A 13,525-nucleotide genomic window follows, 5' to 3' on the forward strand; every position below is an offset into this window, starting at 1 on the left:
CGGTAGATGCAGCCAACGCGTCCGTCAAAGCGGTTCAGGGGCGCTGGGAAGAGGCGGCGGTGACCCCGGGACGGCAGTGGGCCCGACCGAGCCTCAGTGGGGGTCCCGCGTGTACGCTGGCCTCGCCCTCCCGCCTCGCTTCTGGGCTTTTGCTCCAACTCTCAGCCGCCGTGGGGATCGCAGGGGGCGAGGGCCAAGCCAGGGATTCTGCTGTACCCCGGCCTCGGGAGAGGTGTCCCGGGAGTCTATGGCAGAATTTCCCCCTCATCCTGCGCTGGGAGAGGGGTCTCGCCCCGGATGGAACTCCGCGTTCCCACCTCCAGGTTCTCCCCTGACCTCCACTTCTGTACCCTGGACAGGCGGGTATTCTCCTCGGCCCTGGAGGCTCCTGTCCCCCAGCATTTGCGCGGCCAGGCCTGGCGCTGGGCTCCCCACCCCCAGCCCTCAAGGGCACGAGCTTGCAGAGAAATCTCTGGGTTTGGAGGCCTGAAGTCCCCCTTGGGGACTGGGTTCCTTTTTGCCCTGTCTGCAGGGCGCTCTGCAGGTTTCTCGCGGCCGTGGGTGATCCGGGGGGTGTGGCCCAGCCTGGGGTTGTGGTGAAAATGGGCTTTTCAGTAGGGGTTGGGGCAGTGCCTGGAATAACCCGCAGTGCTCACATCTGCCTGCGGGGACCTTCTGCAGTCTTTCTGGACACCCTGGGGGCGAGGGCAGGACAGGGCTAGGTGGTCCTGGGTTTTGTGTCCTCCCCAGCCTGGCCTCTGCCTACCTTGCAGGTGCAGTGAGCTCTCCTGCCTGAGAGAGAGCAGGTGTGCAGGGAGGCGTGGGGGCTGGCAGGTGTGGGGGCTGCGTGCTGCGGCTGTGTTGGGGGAGGGGGTGAGAGTGTGACTCACGGAGCCCCGCCCGCAGGAGAGGGTGGCCTTGACAGGGAAGAGAGTGTGGGGGTGTCTAGCCAGTGAAGACAGCAGAGCGGCAACAAGCTCCGAAAGCTGGAAGGTCGCTGTTGGCCTCGGGAGAGGAGGGCCAGCGCTGGGGACCGTGGGACACAGGAATCCCGCAGCGTGTTCTGCGGGTTAGAGCTGTGTGCAGAGACCCAAGGTCGCCGAGGGCAGTGAGCAGCTGTGGAGGAAATGTCGAGGCTCCCACGTCCCCACCAGTGTCCCCAGCTCCACGTTGAACCCCGCTCTGTGATGAGGTGTCTTCCTGGATGGGTGCTGTGGGCATTGTGAAAGGAAAATAAGTCTGGGGTCCCCACATCACGAAGCTAAAGGGAAGAGTCAAGTTGGGAACTGCTTAGAGCAAACCTGCTTCCCTTTCTATTCAAAGTCTCCCCCTGCTCACTGAGATGAATGCAGATCTGATTGCCTCCTTTGGAGAGGCTCATCACAAGCTCAAAAGAACGCAGCCATCTGTCTCTTACCTACCTTTGACCTGGAAGCCCCTCCTCGAGTTGTCCCGCCTTTGCTTTGAATTGTCCCACCTTTCCAGACCAAACCAATGTTCATCTTACACATGCTGATTGATGTCCCATATCTCCCTAAAATATATAAAACCAAGCTGTGCTCTGACCACCTTGGGTACATGTAGGCAGGACCTCCTGAGGCTGTGTCACAGCTGCACACCCTCAACCTTGGCAAAATAAACTTTCTAAATTGAGACCTGTCTCAGAATTTTGGGGTTCACAGCATGCAGCCAGCAGACCTGGTGATCAAGGAGGCTAAGATCTGGCCACATGAATCTGAGGCTCATGTGTATCTGAGGCATGATGAGCCAGCAGGGTGGGGACAGGGTTTGTGCAAGAGAGCTGGGACCCTGAACTTGTGGGCTTGTGTGAGTGCCAGAGCTGGGGGCATGGTGAACCATGCATCCTGGGTATGTGGCAGTAGGGCAGTGACTTCCCTGGCCCTCTATGCCTCTGTAGGGCCTCAGCTATCTGGTAAGGGCTGTGTCTAAGACAGACCCCTGACCATGGTCCTGCCCAGCCTGTTCCCGTGGACCCTGCCAGCATCAGGATTTCTTGGCTGCCTAGTCAAGTGCCATACCTCTCAGAGGAGAGGACAGGGAGGGGCCTGGGGTCTACAGAAGGAGGCTTCAGCTTAAAAGAAGACTTGTGCCACAGAGAACGGCACGGCAAAGAGAGCCGGGGGCACCAAGCTCTGAGGACGCACATCTGCAGAAGCCCAGCAGCTGCACACCGGCTCCCTCCAGCCCTTTCCACAGCACACAGAGAGCCGGGGGTTCCCAGGCCTGGAAACAGGACAGAGTGTGGACCCCCTTTCCTCAGGCTAGGGTTTGCCTTGTCACGTCCATTGTGTAAAGCTGAGGATAAGGGTGAAGGGTAAGGGCTGAGTCCTGTGGAGGCCCTGTCCATCAGCACTCTCAGCTTGAGGAAGGTGATGAGCAGGGCCCACCCCCCATTCACCCCTAAACCCCACTTGTCTACCTTGGACCTGGACGAGCAAAGCTGGCTCAGGCACAGGACTCCCTGGGTGTTTGAAGCTTTCCACCCTCAAGCAGGGGCTGTGAGCATTGCAGGCTTGCCAAGCACAGATGTGCACTGCACGGAGTGGGAAGGAGACAGTGTATAGAAATCTTCAGCCAGATTCTGTTCATCGCAATATAAAGATGGCCTTGTGCTCAGGACACATAAGTCACAGGGAAAGTTCAAAAGCTGAGAATGTAGGTGTCTACTTTGGAATTCTATTATCTTAAGTAATATCTAAAAGCAAGACAAATGCTTACAGCAGGCTAGCAGCATGAAAGAAAAGTGAAGCTTCTTAAGGAGAGTTGGGATGATGACATACTGTGGTCAATTTTTAATGCTCTTACAAAGGAAAAGAAGCACAGACAATAAATAGTGCCAAATGCAGTTAGTCACACACGTGTGTGGCTCCCACATGCACATGCACTCACCCCATCAGCTGACCTGCCCACCATCCTGGGAGTCTAGTCTGCAGCTGAAGGCTCATTTGCAAGAGGAAGAGGTTCTGGTGATGGTGACTCAGCTACTTACAGAAGATAAAGTCTTGATCACACATTGAGACATTCATGACACGTTTCCATATTTCCAAATCCATTGTCATCAGGTACATAATTAATTGTAACATTGCTAACTCTGGAAGAAGAAGGAGTTTCCATAATTTATTCATAAGACAAAGAAGTCACCTGTTTGAAGAGCCTTGAGATACTCCATTGAGGGGCTCTCTTTTAAGCATCACTTCTCCTTCCCAAATGTTGGAGGACAAAAGAAGTTTCCTTTCCAAATTTGGAAACAGTAGAACTTAACCCTACCTGAATGTGTTCTCCCTTCCTGGGACCAGTGAAAGTACCCAGGTAGAAGCAATAAAGGTTTTCTGGGAAAAGTAGACCCCTTCTGATTCCTGATTCCTGAGAGATGGTAGGCGGGTGGGAATGTGGGTATCATGGGGTGGATAATTGGCTCTTCTGCAACCCTTTGGGACTCCTCCTTGGGCCAGGTTTGGCTCATACATCAGCCCTGTAAGGGGGCCAAGAGAGAATTCTGTGTTTGGTGTGCAGAGATAGAGATGAGAGTGTTTCGTCGCCATTGTTCAGTGAATTGCCCAAGCGTGGACTGCGTGGTTAGGAAAGATAGAGAAGCTTTGTATTCCTCTGTGACATTGACCAGTAATGTCATAAACCTGAGCTGGAAGAGTTTTCTTGATTTCATGCTTGAGGTACCAGGCACAGCATCTGGCCGCAGCACCAGAAGCACCAGCTCCTGCCCAAACAGGCTCAAGGCCTCATAGGTTGAAGTTGGAGGGCATTTCTGTTTTCATGAGCCAGCCATACGCTGGAGAAACTTAGGGTGGCTGATGGATTTCATTCATGGCGCTTCTCTTAAAGTGATCGCTTGAAAACGGATGGTGCTGTGTCCATGGGAGGCACCCCAGGCCTCCCAAGTGCTGTTGCAGAGCAACTCCCAGAGTCTCGGGCGAGGGGCGTGGCTGCCCTGTGACGGTGGCATCAATCTCCATGTTAAAGCATTAAAAAGGACTTGTACGTATTATCGCCACTAAAAAAACTTGTCACTAAAATTTACTTTATAGTAGTTTTATTCTTATGCTTTCATGTATGAACCGTTGTCAAATGTTGACCCTCTAGTTTTTAAATTTGATTTAATTTTATATTTCCAATGCATGAGGAAGATCACCCGGGCTCTCAACATATTTTTCTTAGTGTACACCCGTGGTGTGATTGTAAATATTGGGAAGCTGTATGTCTGGGGAAGACAGCCCTGATCTGCAGTGTGCGCTGACTTCCGTGGTGTTAATACCCCCACCCTGGCCCATTTCAAGCTGCTGACATGACGTCTGTGAGCGAGGAGTGGAGATTAGGGGTGTGCGTGGGGTCGCTCAGGAGCAGAGGGGCTGTGCCACCCCCAGCTTCGTGGGCAGAGGGGCAGAGGGGCTGTGCCACCCCCAGCTTCGCGGGCAGAGAGCTGCTTAGACTCAGGTGACCTTCAAGCCCCACCCATAACTGCAGGCCCCGGGGACATGTCAACTTTTCTTTTGGTTACAGGGGAGCCTTGTTTTTCCAAAAAAGGACTGACCATAGGAAGTCTGACAGCATCAGCACAAGTCAACATTATCCAGGGGTTGAGGGAACAAAGTAGTCGGCCCCACGGGGGTGAGTAAGGAACCATCACTGCCCTTTGCCACGCAGTGTAATTTTTATTAGCTCATTCACCATCACTGAAAAGTAATTTATTTTTTTAAAACAACATAGTAGATTTCAAAAAGTCTGGTGTTTTGGGGTGGTCAGACGCACCAGGATTAAAATTCGGGTTCTGCCATCTAATAGCTGCTTGACCTTGAGAATATGACACGAAATGCCCAGCCCGGAATGCCTGCCTTTCCTGGTGCTGTGAAGGTCATTAATGCGAGCGCCTAGCCCGGGCCTGATGTGCATCCACACTCGGGGAGCCAGCTTGCATCTGCATCTGCCTTCTTCCCCAGGGCCTTGGACAGCTTGCAGAACTCACTCAGAGCACCTAAGAAGGATGTAAATCCCTCCCTTGCTGCCAGGTGCCTGGTGGAGGGGAGTGATGGGTATAGAGGCGTCGGGGAGAGCGCGGGGTGTGGTGCTGAGTGATCTCTTGGTGGGCTAAGAGCTCAGGGCTGCCCGAGGCGCAGGGACCCCCGGGGCAGGAGGAGTCATAGCCGCTGTGTGTGTGATGTATGTAGTGGGTCTCGAGGCAGGGGTGGCATCCGCCAAACGGGGAGGGAGGGCTGTGCTATGATGAAGAGTTCGAGGTTTATTTTTCAGATAAATGTTTGGGATTTGGGGCATATCTTATAAATGTTCACACAGAAACCAACGTGGTTCTCTTTTTTTAAACATTCAAGTATGCGAGAACAAGAAGTTTAGGTGTGAATTCCTCAAATTCTGAGCAAAACATACTGAGATGAGGAAATGGTATTTCACTTTTCTGAGAGGTGTTTTTCATCACTCAGTCACTGTGACTTACCGTGGCTTGAGGCGAGCAGCAGGCGGCAGCCCCTGCAAACTTTAAAGGCCGGGGAGGGACACACAAGGCTGGTGAGGGACACGGAAGGCCGGGGAGGGACATGGAGGGCTGGGAAGGGACACGGAAGGCGGTGAGGAGCACGAAGGGCCAGGGAGGAGCACGAAGGGCCAGGGAGGAGCACGCAGGCCGATTTGTCCTGTTTTCTGCCACTCCTCGGCCTCCCCTCCTAATCCATCTCCCCACCTGTCCTGACACTTCCGTGCCACCCTCTGGTGACATGCAGGGAAGCCCGTGTGAGTTTCTTGGTCTCAAGCTCGGGTATTCCCAGCAGCTCTTCCTTTTCGCACGCTTGTTTGGCGCCCTCTCACCTTCGGGCGGCCGTCTCATGTCTCTTAGCCTGTGTCCTAAACATCGTCCAACTGTAATCAGAGCAGCTGGAGTGAGTCCAGGCCTCGCCACTGGGAGAACCAAGCAAGACGTGATCTCCCCCAGACCTCAGCTTCCTCATCCGCAAAAGACAAAGTAAAGTTTCTAACGTACAAGGAGTTTGTGGACATCAAAGTTAAAAAATGAATTATGAATTTAACAGAAGTATCCCCTTTTATGAAATACTTTTGAACTCTCTAGAGAAATAAAGTCCTTTTTCAATCCCACTCTCACTATATATATATATATGTTTGTTTTTTTGAGACAGGGACTTGTTCTGTGGCCTGGGCTGGAGTGCAGTGATGCAATCACAGCTCACTGCAGCCTCCATCTCCTGGGCTCAAGCAATCCTCCTGCCTTAGCCTCCCAAGTAACTGGTACTACAGGCACATGCCACCATGCCTGACTGGTTGTTTTTTTTTAAATTTTTTTGTAGAGACAGGGTCTCACTAAGGCTCGTCTCGCCCAGGCTGGTCTTGAACTCCTGGGCTCGAGTGATCCTCCCATTTCAGCCTCCCAAATTCTAGGATTACAGATGTGAGCCCCTGTGCCCCACCCTGTCTCCACTCTCTCTCTCTCTCTTTTTTTTTTTTTTTTTTTTTTTGAGATGGAGTCTCCCTCTGTTGCCCAGGCTGGAGTGCAGTGGCACGATCTCAGCTCACTGCAACCTCTGCCTCCCAGGTTCAAGCGATCCTCCTGCCTCAGCACCCCCTAGTAGCTGGGATTACAGGCGTGTGCCAGCATGCTTGGCTAATTTTTGTATTTTTAGTAGAGATGGGGTTTCACCATGTTGGCCAGGCTGGTCTCGAGCTCCTGACCTCAGGTGATCCACCTGCCTTGACCTCCCAAAATGCTGGGATTACAGGCATGAGCCACCGTGCCCAGCCACCTCCACTCTCTTTGTATTCTGAGTAACCTAGAAACACACAGCTTTGTACAACTAAGACTTCCTAAATACAGGCCCTTAAGGAATCCAGAAATTGCAAGTATTAAACATGGATTATAAAATAAAAAATTAAGAATAGTCTTAAAAATATCTGCAGGAATCAGGAAAATTTTTTAAAAATAGATAATTTGCAAAATAATTCAGTAGAATTTCCAGAAATAAAATGTTAAAAAATAGCAAAAAACCTCAATAGATGGGTGTAACAGAAAATTAATACAACAGAGAAGAGGATTGGCAAATTGTAAAATTGGCTAAAAATATTCCCCAAACAGAAATATTTTAAAAGGACACTATAGAAGAAGAGGTAACTTTCCCAGGAGGATTTAGGAAATAACAGATTTGTCTAATGAAAGAAGGGCTAAGAGAAAATGAGGCAGATAAAACGTGAAGAAATGATGTGCGGAAATTTTTAGAGACACCAATACAGACGTTTAAGAATCCCAGTTATCACAAGAAACATTTAGACAAGAGGAAATCCATCCTTAGACACATCAAAATGAAGCTTTAAAACAACAAAGTCTGAGAAAATCCTAAATAGGAATCAGCAAAAATAAAGATTAATCGTGTTCAGTTTGCTTTGAATCCTTGAACATATTCATAAGAGCTTTTAAAAAGTGCTTCCCTGCTAATTCCACCACCTTTGCTATTTCTGTTGACAAAGAAATGTTGCTAAGGTGGGACAAGGAACAACTATCAGCGGTGGCACAGGGCTGGGACAAATTCAAGTTCTGACCAGGCAGGGTAGAAATACTTTGTTGAATGCCTAGGACTTTTAGTAAAGATCCCAGAAAAGGCATACCTTAGTATCAGGGCCAAACCAGATCTAGGGTGAAGGCTAATCTATCTCCAACTCTATAAAGCCTAAATCAACCTTCAAAGAAAGCACCTGGACCACGAGGAAATTCACTTCCTTCTGGGGGAAATGTCCTCAACGTGTACTAAAGGAAGGCAGTGAGATGCAGCCACTCAGCAGTGTAATAGTCACAATGCACATCACCCGATAAAAATTATTAGGCATGCAAAAGATCAGGGAAACTTGACCCAGTCCATGGAGAAAAAGATCCAGAAATGACAAAGATGATTAAAATAGCAGATAAAAAATTGAAAATACCAGTTAGAAATAGGTCCAAGAGGCTGGGCGCAGTGCCTCATGCCTGTAATCCCAGCACTTTGGGAGGCCGAGGTGGGCAATCACCTGAGGTTGGGAGTTCGAGACCAGCCTGACCAACATGGAGAAACCCTGTCTCTACTAAAAATACAAAATTACCCAGGCATGGTGGTGCATGCCTATAATCCCGGCTATTCAGGAGGCTGAGGCAGGAGGATCACTTAAACCTGGGAGGCAGAGGTTGTGGTGAGCCGAGATTGTGCCATTGCACTCCAGCCTGGACAACAAGAGCGAAACTCTGTCTCAAAAATAAAATAGAAGTAGATCCAAGAACTTAAGGAAAATTGCACATAATGAACAGGAAAAAAACTATATGAAGAAATAGTATTACAGAGATGAAAAACAAAATACTATTTCTTTACAATAATATAAGTATAAATAATAATAATATAAATATAAAGAAATAATATTACAGAGGTGAAAAACAAATACAGATGCCACTTCATTGTAAGTTGAAAATATTGTAAATAAAAAATGCAGTAAATACACCTAACCACCAAATATAATAGCTTAGCCTAGCCTACCTTAAATATGTTCAGAGCACTTACATTAGCCTAAAATCATCTAGCATAAAGCCTAGTTTATAATAAAGTCTTGAATATCTCTTGTAATTTATTGAATACTGTACTAAAAGCCGAAAAAGAGAAGGGTTGCTTAAGCACTCAAAGTCCGGTTTCTACTGATTATATACCATTTTTACACCATCGTAATGTTCAAAAATCAAGTTAAACCACCATGAGTTGGAGACCTTCTATATGAAATAAAAAGTTACCTAATGGGCTTAAGAGCAGACTAGAAACTGCAGAAGAAACATGAACTTGAAGACTGATCAATAGAAATTATCCAAACAGAAGGAACAAAACTTTTTTAAAAGGCTGAAAAAAGATCAGATTTTCTTTGGCTTGTGGGCTAATATCAAGAGGCCTAACGTGTGTAGTGAGAATACAAGAAAAAGGGAGAGAGCAGAAAATATTTGAAGAAATAATGCCTGAAATTTCTCTGGATTTGGAGAAGATATATACCCATGGATAAAGAAACTCAAAGAACAAAGAAAATCACACCAAGGCCCATTTTAATCAAATTACTGACAATGAATTATAAAAATAATAATCTTAGAGGTAGTCCAGGGTAGGCAAACATATTACATACAGAATAACAAAGACAGAAATAATGACTGACTTCCCATCAAAAACAATGTAAGACAGAAGACAATGGAATTCCAACCTGAAGTGCTGATTTAAAAAAATGTTTTTAATTGATGCATGATATTAATACCTGTTTATGGGGCATGTGCTATTTTGATGCATGCATAGAATATGTAATGATCAAGTCAGGGTTCAGAATATCCATCACGTCAAACATTTATCATTTCTTTGAATTGGGAACATTTTAACTCTTCTCTTCTAGCTATTTTGAAAAATGCAACATATTGTGTTAACTATAGTCACCCCACTGTGCTATCAGACACTAGAACTTATTTCTTCTGACTGTGTGTTTTTGTGCTCATTAACCTCCCACTCTTCATTCACCCTGCCAACCTTTCCCAGCCTTGGTGACTATCATTATCTGCTCTCAATCTCCATGAGAGCCACTGTTTCAGCTCCCACATATGGGTGAGAACATGTAATATTCCTTTCTGTCTGGCTTATTTCACTAAACACAGTGACCTCCAGTTCTATCCATGTTGCCATGAATGGCAGGATTTCATTTTTTGTGGTGGAATAGTATTCCATTGCGTGTATATACCACCTTTTCTTTATCCATTCATCTGCTAATATATACTTGGTGTAATTCCATATCTTTGCTATTGTGAATAGTGTTGCTGCTGCAGTAAACATAGGGGTGCAGATATCCCTTTCATATGCTGATTTTCTTTCCTTTGGATAAATACCCAGTAGTAGGGTGGCTGCACTAATTTACATTCTTATCAACAGTGTGTGAGTTCCCTTTTCTCAACATCCTCACCAGCATTTGCTATCTTTTGTCTTTTTTTTTTTCTTTTTTGAGACAGGGTCTCACTCTGTTGCCCAGGCTGAAATGCAGTGGCATGATCTTGGCTCACTGCAACCTCCACCTCCTGGATTCAAGCGATTCTCTTGCTTCAGCCTCCTGAGTAGCTGGGATTACAGGAGTGTGTCACCAAGCCCAGCTAATTTTTGTATTTTTAGTAAAGACAGTGTTTCACCATGTTGGTCAGGCTGGTCTCAAACTCCTGACCTCATGTGATCTGCTCGCCTCAGCCTCCCAAAGTGCTGGGATTACAGGCATGAGCCACCATGTGCAGTCATCTTTTGTCTTTTTGATAATAACCATTCTAACGGGGATACAATGATATCTCATGGTGGTTTCGGTGTGCATTTCCCTGATGATTAGTGATGTTGAGAATTTTTTCACATACCCATTGGCCATTTGTGTGTTTTCCTTTGAGAAATGTCTATTCAGATACTTTGTCCACTTTTAAACAAAATTATTATTTTTGCTGTTGAGTTGTTTGAGCTCCTTGTATATTCTGGATATTAATCCGTTGTTGCGTGAATAGTTGGCAAATATTTTCTTCCATTCAGCAGGTTGTCTCTTCACTTTGTTGATAGTTTCCTTCGCTGGGAACAAGCTTTTTTAGTTGAAAATAGTCCCATTTGTCTGTTTTGGCTTTGTTGCCTGTGCTTTTGAAGTTTCAGCCACACAATCTTTGCCTAGACCAATGTTCCAGAGCATTTCCTCTATGTTTTCTTCTAGTAGTTTTATAGTTTCAGGTCCAACACTTAAGTCTGTAACCCATTTTGAGTTGAGTTTTGTATATGGTGAGATATATGGTTCTAATTTCATTCTTTTGCTTACGTATATCCAGTTTTCCCAGCACCATTTATTGAAGAGAGCGTTCTTTCCCCAATGTATGTTCTTGGCACATTTGTCAAAAATCATTGGGTGAAAATATGTGGATTTATTTCTGGGGTCTCTGTTCTGTTCCATTATGAAGTATTCTTGACTAGTATTCTATAGTATTCTTGACTAGTATTTTTTTTTCTTTTAACACTTCTGTATTATGTTTCATTTAGCTATTTGTCTGTTTTTATACCAATACCATACTGTTTTGGTTACTTTAGCTTTATAGTATATTTTGAAGTCAGATTGTGTGATACCTCCAGCTTCCTTCTTTTTGCTCAGGATTGCTTTAGCTATTTGGGATCTTCTTGGTTCCATATGAATTTTATAATTGTTTCTTCTATTTCTATAAGAATGTCATTGGTATTTTGATAAGGATTGCATTGAATCTGTAGATTGCTTTGGGTATTCTGGTTGTTTTAACAATATTATTTTTCTGGTCCATAAGCATGAGATGTCTTTCCATTTGTTTGTATCCTCTTTAATTTCTTTCATCAGTGTTTTGCAGTTTTCCTTAGAGATGTCTTTCACCTTCTTCATTAAATTTGATTACTTTATTGGTTTCTCTTTTGGCTGGCTTGTTATTGTTTATAGAAATGATATTGATTTTTTTCTGTGGATTTTGTATTCTGAAATTTTAATTCATTTATCAATTTTGAGAGTTTTTTTGCTGGAGTCTTTAGGTTTTTCTAAATATAAGATAATATCGTGTGCAAAAAGAGATAATTTGACTTCCTCTTTTCCAATTTAGATGCCTTTTATTTCTTTCCCTTGCCTGATTGCTGTAGCTAGGAATTCCAGTAGTATGTTGAATAGGAGTGGTGACAAGTGGGCATCCTTGTTTGTTTTAGTTCTTGGAGGAAAGGCTTTCAGCTTTTCCCCATTCAGCATGATGTTAGCTCTTGGCTTGTCATTTATGGCCTTTATTATGTTGATGTCTTCTATGCCTAATTTGTTGAGAGTTGTTATCACGAAAGGATGTTAAATTTTGTCAAATACTTTTTCTGCATCTATTGATCGTGTGATTTTTGTCCTTTATTCTGTTGATGTGATATTCATCATGTTTATTGATTTGTATGTGTTGAGCCATCCTTGCATTTCTGGGACAAAACCCAATTGATTACAGTGTATTATCTTTTGATGCATTTTTGGATTCAGTTTGCCTGAGTTTTGTTGAAAATTTTTGCATCTATGTTTATCAGGGATATTGGCCTGTAGCTTTGTTTTCTGTTGTGTCTTTGTCTGGTTTGGTATGGGGCTAATGCTGGCCGCATAGAATAAGTTAGAAAGAATTTCTTCCTCTGCAATTTTTTGGAATAGTTTGAGAAGATTTGTGTTTGTTTTTTAAATTTAAGTTTGGTAAAGTTCGGCAGTAAAGCCATCCTGTCCCAGGCTTTTCTTTGTTGGGAGACTTTTTAGTACTAATTCAATCTTGTTACTCATTATTGGTCTGTTCAGGTATTCTGTTTCTTATTGGTTCAATCTTTGTATGTTGTATGTCATCGATTTCTTCTAGGTTTCCCATTAATTAAAATATAATTGTTCCTAGTAGCCTCTGATGGTCCTTTTTATTTCTGTGGTATTAATTTTAATGTCTCCTTTTTGTTTCAGATTTTGTTTATTTGGGTCTTCTTTCTTTTTTCTTGGTTAATCTGGCTAGCAGTTTATTAATTTTGTTTATCTTCTTTAAAAAACTCTTTTCATTGATTTTTGTTTTTTTTAGTCTGTATTTTGTTTAGGTCTGTGCTGATCTTTGTTATTCTTTTTTATCTATGATTAAGTAATTTTGGATTTGGCTTGTTATTGCTTTTTTAGTTCTTTGAGGTTTATCATTGGGTTGTCTATTTGAAATCTTTCTGCTTTTGTGATGTAAGTGTTTATTGTTGTAAACTTACCTTTAGCACTGATTTTGCTGTGTCACATAGGTTTTGGTGTGCTGTGTTTCCATTTACATTTGTTTTAAGAAATTCTTTGATTTCTTTCTTAATTTCTTCATTGACCCAATAGGCATTCAGAAACATATTGTTTAATATCCACATATTTGTACTGTTTCCAAAGTCCTTCTTGTTATTGATTTCCAGTTTTATTATGTTGCAGTCTAAGAAGATACTTGATATAATTTTGATTTTTAAAAATTTGTTGAGACTTGTTTTGTGGCCTAACTTATGGTCTATACTGGAGAATGGCCCATGTGCTGATATGTAGGGGTGGGTTGCCCCTCCACACCTGTGGGTGTTTCTCGTAAGGTGGAACGAGAGACTTAGGAAAGGAAAAGACACAGAGACAAAGTATAGAGAAAGAAATAAGGGGACCCGGGGAACCAGCGTTCAGCATATGGAGGATCCCGCCAGCCTCTGAGTTCCCTTAGTATTTATTGATCATTTGTGGGTGTTTCTCCGAGAGGGGGATGTGTCAGGGTCACAAGACAATTGTGGGGAGAGGGTCAGCAGACAAACACGTGAACAAAGGTCTTTGCATCATAGACAAGGTAAAGGATTAAGTGCTGTGCTTTTAGATATGCATACACATAAACATCTCAATGCTTTACAAAGCAGTATTGCTGCCCGCAGGTCCCACCTCCAGCCCTAAGGCGGTTTTTCCCTATCTCAGTAGACGG

The sequence above is a fragment of the Pan troglodytes genome, chromosome 4 (genome assembly GCF_028858775.2).
Source record: "Pan troglodytes isolate AG18354 chromosome 4, NHGRI_mPanTro3-v2.0_pri, whole genome shotgun sequence".
Classification (NCBI taxonomy): Eukaryota; Metazoa; Chordata; class Mammalia; order Primates; family Hominidae; genus Pan; species Pan troglodytes.